We start from the raw sequence: 10,220 nt of genomic DNA, 5'->3' as shown, positions 1-10,220 counted from the left end.
TGGACTGGATCTGGATCCCAATGAAACGGAGGAGGAGGAGGAGGAGGAGGAGGAGGAGCTTTTATTCTCAGCACCTCCCTTCACCTCCATGTGACTCTCGGGAAAAGGCTCAGCCTGAAGCATCAAGCTGGTTATGTTGATCTGACTTCCGCCTCAGCAGGTAGAGCTTTTCACAATAAAAGTCTTTAAACCTCAGATTCAAAAGCGCTGGATGTTTGTTGGATGTTTGTTGGATGTTTGCTGGATGTTTGCTGGATGTTTGTTGGATGTTTGTTGGATGTTTGTTGGATGTTTGTTGGATGTTTGCTGGATGTTTACTGGATGTTTGTTGAATGTTTGTTGGATGTTTGTCGGATGTTTGTTGGTAACGGACAAGTTATAGAAGAAATAATGGAAATAAAAAATCTAGTATGTATTAATGATGGAAAGGGAACAAGAATCAATATAAGAACGGGGATGGAATCAGTTATTGATTTAACAATTGTCTCAAATGTTTTAGCTGGTAGTTGTGATTGGTTCATTGATAAAAAAATCTACAATAGGTAGCGATCATTACCCATAATAGTAAGAGTAGGGCTAAATTTAAATAATAGGAATATAAAAATTGGGAAAAAGTATAATTTTAATAAGGCTGACTGGACTAAATTTAGATATTTGAGTCAAATAAACTTAGAAAAAGTAGACATGAGTATGGATATAAATGATTTAAATTTAATAATTGGTAAAATAATAATGGAAGCAGCAGATAATTCTATAAAGAGATCAGGGAGTAAGAATGATAAGAAAATGGTTCCATGGTGGACAAATGTGTGTAAAGAAGCAATAAAGTTAAGAAATAAAGCATTTAAGACACTCAAACATAATCCAATTTATAAAAATTTAATTGATTATAAAAGAAAACAAGCAATAGTAAGGAGAACTATAAAGAATGCAAAAAGAGAATATTGGAAAAAAATTTGTAATACGATAGGGAAAGAAACAAAAATAGAGAAAATTTGGAAGGTAATCAAAATAATGAATGGTATAAAAAGAGAGTTTGACTATCCTGTACTAAAAATAGATGATACAAAGATAATAAGAGATGAAGATAAAGTTGAAATATTGGCAAGAACGTTTAGTAAAATTCATAGTTCAAATAATATTAGTGAAAATGGAAGAAAAGGTAGAGAAAATACAAAAATTAAATAATAATAATGATTTTATACAGAGCGTTGAAGAAACAAATAATTTGTTAAATGTTGAGTTTACAAAAATGGAATTGAACAATGCACTTAAAAAGACAAAAAACACAGCACCAGGTAAAGACCAAATCTGGTATAGAATGATAGGGCAACTTAGTGAAAAATCTAAAGATATAATATTACAACTATATAATAAAATTTGGGAGGAGGGAAAATTACCGTTGAACTGGAAGGAATCAATTATAATACCAATAGCCAAACCAGGAAAAGATCATTCAAACCCAGAAAACTACAGACCAATAGCCTTAACATCTAATTTATGTAAAATAATGGAAAAATGATTAATAATAGACTAGTATATTATCTAAATAGTAAAGGATATATATCAAAATATCAAAGTGGTTTTTGAAAAGGGAGGAGCACTAACGATCCAACGCTCTGTTTAGAGCACGAAATTAGAAGAGCACAAGTAAATAAAGAAAGTGTAGTGGCTGTATTCTTTGATATAGAAAAGGCATATGACATGATGTGGGTGGATGGATTATTAATTAAATTATACAAGTTTGGTATTAAAGGGAGAATATTTAAATGGATTAAAGACTTTTTAACAGGTAGGAAAATACAAGTTAGAATAGGAGAATCTACCACAGGAAAATATATAGTAGAAAATGGAACTCCGCAGGGTAGTATTATAAGTCCACTATTGTTCTCAATTATGATAAATGATGTATTTAAAGATATTGAAAAAGACATGGGGTGTTCACTATTTGCAGATGATGGAGCTGTTTGGAAACGAGGGAAAAATGTTGATTTTATTATAAAAAAATTACAAAAGGTTATTATTGAAATAGAGAAATGGGCGTTGCAATGGGGATTTAAGTTCTCAGTTGATAAAACGAAAGTAATGTTATTTACTCAGAAAAAAATAAACAAGGAAATAAAATTTAAATTATATAAACAAGAGTTAGAGCAGGTAAAGTGTATAAAATTTTTAGGATTATGGTTTGATGAAAAATTAAAATGGCATATACATATACAAAAAGTTGTTGATAAATGTAAGAAAATTTTGAATATTTTGAGATGTTTGGCTGGCAGTGACTGGGGAGCAGATAGAAAATCACTAAAACAGATTTACACAAGTATGATAAGATCCAACATATACTTTGGTTGTTTAGTGTACGGTTCAGCAGCTAAAACACATCTAACCAAATTAGACATTATCCAACATCAGGCACTAAGATTATGTACTGGAGCATTTAAAACCACACCAACAGCAGCATTAGAAATAGAAATGGGAGAAATGCCATTAGATTTAAGAAGAACAAAATTAGAAATTAATTACTGGTTAAATTTACAAGGAAATAATGTGGATCACCCAACTTTGGACATTTTAAATCCATGCTGGGAAAAAGAAAAGAAAGAAATGAGGAGTTTTGGATGGACAATTGAAAATAAAATAAAAAAACTTAAAAATGAATAGTTTAGAAATGAGTCAAACAACACCAATATCAATTATACCTCCCTGGATTCTACCAGAAGCAACAGTAGATATGTCACTAATGGAAAAGAAACAAGATAAATCAAGTGATGTAGATAGATGTTCAGTGCAATTATATTTAGATAAATATTATCAATATATTCAAATTTATACTGATGCATCAAAAATAACTGAGAAACTAGGAATAGCATTTGTAGTACCAGAATTCAATATAAAAATAGGAAAACAAATTACAGATGGATTATCAGTATACACAGGAGAAATGTTGGCAATATTATTAGCGTTACAATGGGTAGAAGACATAAAACCATTAAAAACAATAATATGTTCAGATTCAAGCTCTGCATTGTTAAGTTTAAAAAATAACCAAACAGACAGTAGGATGGACATTTTATTAGAAATAAATCATACACTGTTCAGAATACGAAACATGGGGCTGATAGTTACATTTGTGTGGGTTCCAGCACATATTGGGGTAAAAGGAAACGAGAGGGCAGATAAAATGGCAAAAAGGGCAATTAAACATTCTATTAGTTTTATAGTTAAAATAAGTAAATCAGAAGGAAAGAGTATTATTAAAGAGAAACTTATGGAAATTTGGCAAAAAAGGTGGGATGAAGATAAAACAGGAAGATGGTTTTATAAAATTCAGAAGATGGTAGGAGAAAGAAGAAATGGAAGAAGAAATAGAAAGGATAGAGTGATAACAAGGTTAAGATTTGGTCATATAGGACTTAATTATACACTTTTTAAAATACAAAAACATAAAACGGGCAAATGTGATTTCTGTGATAAATATGAAACTATAGAACATGTTATATTAGAATGTCATAAATATGAAAAAGAGAGAAGATATATGAGGAGAGAGTTTGAAGATATTAAGGAGAAGGTTAATTTATTAGATATACTGAGGAAAAATCTAGGGAGTAAACATACAAATAATTATTCGATTTCTAAAGAAAACCAAATTATTTCATAGAATTTAATTATAGTAAGTGTGTTTGTGAGTGAAGGAATGATATACAAAGCTGTGCACAAATATGTATATATTTTTAAGTGTGAATGTGTGAATGTATGTTAAGAAGAAGTTAGGGTAGAATGTATCAGGATAAATATTTAAACCATCACGAACCACACTCCATACCAGTAAGTGGCGGTAATGCTACTAACAGTTTGTTGCCAACCGCCATAAAACTCTACAAGAAGAAGAAGAAGAAGATGTTTGTTGGATGTTTGTTTGCCGGATGTTTGTTGGATGTGTGTAGGATGTTTGTTGGATGTTTGCCGGATGTTTGTTGGATGTTTGCCTGATGTTTGCCGGATGTTTGCCGGATGTTTGTTGGATGTTTGCCGGATGTTTGTTGGATGTTTGTTGGATGTTTGTTTGCCGGATGTTTGTTGGATGTGTGTAGGATGTTTGTTGGATGTTTGCCGGATGTTTGTTGGATGTTTGCCTGATGTTTGCCGGATGTTTGCCGGATGTTTGTTGGATGTTTGCCGGATGTTTGTTGGATGTTTGTTGGATGTTTGTTTGCCGGATGTTTGTTGGATGTGTGTAGGATGTTTGTTGGATGTTTGTTGGATGTTTGTTGGATGTTTGCCGAATGTTTGCCGGATGTTTGTTGGATGTTTGTTGGATGTGTGTAGGATGTTTGTTGGATGTTTGCCGGATGTTTGTTGGATGTGTGTTGGATGTTTGTTGGATGTTTGTTGTATGTTTGTTGGATGTTTGTTGGATGTTTGTTGGATGTTTGCCGGATGTTTGAGGGATGTTTGTTGTATGTTTGTTGGATGTTTGTTGGATGTGTGTTGGATGTTTGTTGGATGTTTGCCTGATGTTTGCCGGATGTTTGCCGGATGTTTGTTGGATGTTTGCCGGATGTTTGTTGGATGTTTGTTGGATGTTTGCCGGATGTTTGTTGGATGTGTGTAGGATGTTTGTTGGATGTTTGTTGGATGTTTGTTGGATGTTTGCCGGATGTTTGTTGGATGTGTGTAGGATGTTTGTTGGATGTTTGCTGGATGTTTGTTGGATGTGTGTTGGATGTTTGTTGTATGTTTGTTGGATGTTTGTTGGATGTTTGTTGGATGTTTGCCGGATGTTTGTGGGATGTTTGTTGTATGTTTGTTGGATGTTTGTTGGATGTTTGTTGGATGTTTGCCGGATGTTTGTGGGATGTTTGTTGGATGTTTGCCGGATGTTTGCCGGATGTTTGTTGGATGTTGCTGGATGTTTGCTGGATGTTTGCTGGATGTTTGCTGGATGTTTGTTGGATGTTTGTTGGATGTTTGCTGGATGTTTGCTGGATGTTTGCTGGATGTTTGTTGGATGTTTGTTGGATGTTTGCTGGATGTTTGCTGGATGTTTGCTGGATGTTTGTTGGATGTTTGTTGGATGTTTGCCGGATGTTTGTTGGATGTTGCTGGATGTTTGCTGGATGTTTGCTGGATGTTTGTTGGATGTTTGCCGAATGTTTGCCGGATGTTTGTTGGATGTTTGTTGGATGTTTGCCGGATGTTTGTTGGATGTTTGTTGGATGTTTGTTGGATGTTTGTTGGATGTTTGCCGGATGTTTGTTGGATGTGTGTAGGATGTTTGTTGGATGTTTGTTGGATGTTTGTTGGATGTTTGCCGGATGTTTGTTGGATGTGTGTAGGATGTTTGTTGGATGTTTGCTGGATGTTTGTTGGATGTGTGTTGGATGTTTGTTGTATGTTTGTTGGATGTTTGTTGGATGTTTGTTGGATGTTTGCCGGATGTTTGTGGGATGTTTGTTGTATGTTTGTTGGATGTTTGTTGGATGTTTGTTGGATGTTTGCCGGATGTTTGTGGGATGTTTGTTGGATGTTTGCCGGATGTTTGCCGGATGTTTGTTGGATGTTGCTGGATGTTTGCTGGATGTTTGCTGGATGTTTGCTGGATGTTTGTTGGATGTTTGTTGGATGTTTGCTGGATGTTTGCTGGATGTTTGCTGGATGTTTGTTGGATGTTTGTTGGATGTTTGCTGGATGTTTGCTGGATGTTTGCTGGATGTTTGTTGGATGTTTGTTGGATGTTTGCCGGATGTTTGTTGGATGTTGCTGGATGTTTGCTGGATGTTTGCTGGATGTTTGTTGGATGTTTGCCGAATGTTTGCCGGATGTTTGTTGGATGTTTGTTGGATGTTTGCCGGATGTTTGTTGGATGTTTGTTGGATGTTTGTTGGATGTTTGCTGGATGTTTTTTGGATGTTTGTTGGATGTTTGCTGGATGTTTGTTGGATGTTTGCCGGATGTTTGCCGGATGTTTGTTGGATGTTTGTCGGATGTTTGTTGGATGTTGCTGGATGTTTGTTGGATGTTTGCTGGATGTTTGCCGGATGTTTGTTGGATGTTGCTGGATGTTTGTTGGATGTTTGCCGGATGTTTGCCGGATGTTTGTTGGATGTTTGCCGGATGTTTGTGGGATGTTTGTTGTATGTTTGTTGGATGTGTGTTGGATGTTTGTTGGATGTTTGCCTGATGTTTGCCGGATGTTTGCCGGATGTTTGTTGGATGTTTGCCGGATGTTTGTTGGATGTTTGTTGGATGTTTGCCGGATGTTTGTGGATGTGTGTAGGATGTTTGTTGGATGTTTGTTGGATGTTTGTTGGATGTTTGCCGGATGTTTGTTGGATGTGTGTAGGATGTTTGTTGGATGTTTGCCGGATGTTTGTTGGATGTGTGTTGGATGTTTGTTGGATGTTTGTTGTATGTTTGTTGGATGTTTGTTGGATGTTTGTTGGATGTTTGCCGGATGTTTGTGGGATGTTTGTTGTATGTTTGTTGGATGTTTGTTGGATGTTTGTTGGATGTTTGCCGGATGTTTGTGGGATGTTTGTTGGATGTTTGCCGGATGTTTGCCGGATGTTTGTTGGATGTTGCTGGATTTTTGCTGGATGTTTGCTGGATGTTTGCTGGATGTTTGTTGGATGTTTGTTGGATGTTTGCTGGATGTTTGCTGGATGTTTGCTGGATGTTTGTTGGATGTTTGTTGGATGTTTGCTGGATGTTTGCTGGATGTTTGCTGGATGTTTGTTGGATGTTTGTTGGATGTTTGCCGGATGTTGCTGGATGTTTGCTGGATGTTTGCTGGATGTTTGTTGGATGTTTGCCGAATGTTTGCCGGATGTTTGTTGGATGTTTGTTGGATGTTTGCTGGATGTTTTTTGGATGTTTGTTGGATGTTTGCTGGATGTTTGTTGGATGTTTGCCGGATGTTTGCCGGATGTTTGTTGGATGTTTGTCGGATGTTTGTTGGATGTTGCTGGATGTTTGTTGGATGTTTGCTGGATGTTTGCCGGATGTTTGTTGGATGTTGCTGGATGTTTGTTGGATGTTTGTTGGATGTTTGTTGGATGTTTGTTGGATGTTTGTTGGATGTTTGCCGGATTTTTGTTGGATGTTTGCCGGATGTTTGCCTGATGTTTGCTGGATGTTTGCTGGATGTTTGTTGGATGTTTGCCGAATGTTTGCCGGATGTTTGTTGGATGTTTGTTGGATGTTTGCCGGATGTTTGTTGGATGTTTGCCGGATGTTTGCTGGATGTTTGTTGGATGTTTGCTGGATGTTTGTTGGATGTTTGTTGGATGTTTGTTGGATGTTTGTTGGATGTTTGCTGGATGTTTGTTGGATGTTTAATGGATGTTTGTTGGATGGTTGTTGGATGTTTGTTGGATGTTTGTTGGATGTTTGCCGGATGTTTGCTGGATGTTTGTTGTATGTTTGTTGGATGTTTGTTGGATGTTTGTTGGATGTTTGCCGGATGTTTGTGGGATGTTTGTTGGATGTTTGCCGGATGTTTGCCGGATGTTTGTTGGATGTTGCTGGATGTTTGCTGGATTTTTGCTGGATGTTTGTTGGATGTTTGTTGGATGTTTGCTGGATGTTTGCCGGATGTTTGTTGGATGTGTGTTGGATGTTTGTTGGATGTTTGCCGGATGTTTGCCGGATGTTTGCCGGATGTTTGTTGGATGTTTGTTGGATGTTTGCCGGATGTTTGTTGGATGTTTGCCGGATGTTTGCCGGATGTTTGTTGGATGTTTGCCAGATGTTTGTTGGATGTTTGCCGGATGTTTGCCGGATGTTTGTTGGATGTTTGCCGGATGTTTGTTGGATGTTTGTTGGATGTTTGCCGGATGTGTGTTCGATGTTTGCCGGATGTTTGTTGGATGTTTGCTGGATGTTTGTTGGATGTTTGCTGGATGTTTGTTGGATGTGTGTTGGATGTTTGTTGGATGTTTGCCGGATGTTTGCCGGATGTTTGTTGGATGTTTGCCGGATGTTTGTTGGATGTTTACCGGATGTTTGCCGGCTGTTTGCCGGATGTTTGTTGGATGTTTGTTGGATGTTTGCCGGATGTTTGTTGGATGTTTGCCGGATGTTTGCCGGATGTTTGCCGGATGTTTGTTGGATGTTTGCCGGATGTTTGTTGGATGTTTGCCGGATGTTTGCCGGATGTTTGTTGGATGTTTGTTGGATGTTTGCCGGATGTTTGTTGGATGTTTACCGGATGTTTGCCGGATGTTTGTTGGATGTTTGTTGGATGTTTGCCGGATGTTTGTTGGATGTTTGCCGGATGTTTGCCCGATGTTTGTTGGATGTTTGCCGGATGTTTGTTGGATGTTTGTTGGATGTTTGTTGGATGTTTGCTGGATGTTTGTTGGATGTTTGCTGGATGTTTGTTGGATGTTTGCCGGATGTTTGCCGGATGTTTGTTGGATGTTTGTCGGATGTTTGTTGGATGTTGCTGGATGTTTGTTGGATGTTTGTTGGATGTTTGCTGGATGTTTGCCGGATGTTTGTTGGATGTTGCTGGATGTTTGTTGGATGTTTGTTGGATGTTTGTTGGATGTTTGCCGGATTTTTGTTGGATGTTTGCCGGATGTTTGCCGGATGTTTGCTGGATGTTTGCTGGATGTTTGTTGGATGTTTGTTGGATGTTTGCCGGATGTTTGTTGGATGTTTGTTGGATGTTTGCCGGATGTTTGTTGGATGTTGCTGGATGTTTGCTGGATGTTTGCTGGATGTTTGTTGGATGTGTGCCGAATGTTTGCCGGATGTTTGTTGGATGTTTGTTGGATGTTTGCCGGATTTTTGTTGGATGTTTGCCGGATGTTTGCCGGATGTTTGTTGGATGTTTGTTGGATGTTTGTTGGATGTTTGCTGGATGTTTGTTGGATGTTTGTTGGATGTTTGCTGGATGTTTGTTGGATGTTTGCCGGATGTTTGCCGGATGTTTGTTGGATGTTTGTCGGATGTTTGTTGGATGTTGCTGGATGTTTGTTGGATGTTTGTTGGATGTTTGCTGGATGTTTGCCGGATGTTTGTTGGATGTTGCTGGATGTTTGTTGGATGTTTGTTGGATGATTGTTGGATGTTTGTTGGATGTTTGCCGGATTTTTGTTGGATGTTTGCCGGATCTTTGCCGGATGTTTGCTGGATGTTTGCTGGATGTTTGTTGGATGTTTGCCGAATGTTTGCCGGATGTTTGTTGGATGTTTGTTGGATGTTTGCCGGATGTTTGTTGGATGTTTGCCGGATGTTTGTTGGATGTTTGCCGGATGTTTGCTGGATGTTTGTTGGATGTTTGCTGGATGTTTGTTGGATGTTTGCTGGATGTTTGTTGGATGTTTGCTGGATGTTTGTTGGATGTTTGTTGGATGTTTGCCGGATGTTTGTTGGATGTTGCTGGATGTTTGCTGGATGTTTGCTGGATGTTTGTTGGATGTTTGCTGGATGTTTGTTGGATGTTTATTGGATGTTTGTTGGAGCAGCGGTTCCCTCAGAGAACTGCTGCTCCAGCCTTCTCCATAAACACACCACTGATATTTATTTATTCCCTAGATTGCTGATAGGCCATTGGCAGTACACGGTGCTGTGAAGTCACCAGCCGCCATATTGGTACTCCCTAGTGAGACCGGTTGCAATGTAAACAGTCCGGGCGCTACAGCATTGAATAGCAATGATGTTCTCATGTTCAGTGGACTTAAGACTTTTCAAATAAAGATAAATTCATCACTTTGACATAGACTGGCTGTTTCATAGCATCACAAGATTACTATCATTTATGTTAAAGAAATAGGAACATCACATTGCATAGTCAGTATGAAAGTATGAAGTCAATGAAGCCTATAAATCATGTAATATAACATATACAAATCCATCACAATATAAATTAATGAGTTAATGGAGCAGAATTAATACTGAGTTGAGTACTATAAATACTTAATAGGGCTTGGTCGTCATGACGTAAGCACTTTGCATCGCCGCCATCTTGAAGGCCTCTTTTACCGCTGCTCAGACTACTGCCTATGACTACCGCGTACTTTACTCCCTCTCAGCTGTGTTTTGATTTGATTAATTTCACCTTAACTTGATTTCAACCATGGTAAACCGTTGCTGTATTGTGGGCTGTAACAGCGCAACACATGATCGCCATGGGAACAACATAGAAAATGGGTTAACTTTCAACTGCTTTCCTGCCTGGAGGCGTAACCATGGAGACCAAGCGTCAGAGATAA

Source organism: Cyprinodon tularosa, unplaced genomic scaffold (assembly GCF_016077235.1).
Source record: "Cyprinodon tularosa strain WSP-4 unplaced genomic scaffold, ASM1607723v1 ctg1119, whole genome shotgun sequence".
NCBI lineage: Eukaryota > Metazoa > Chordata > Actinopteri > Cyprinodontiformes > Cyprinodontidae > Cyprinodon > Cyprinodon tularosa.
Note: the sequence above shows the minus strand (reverse complement) of the source record.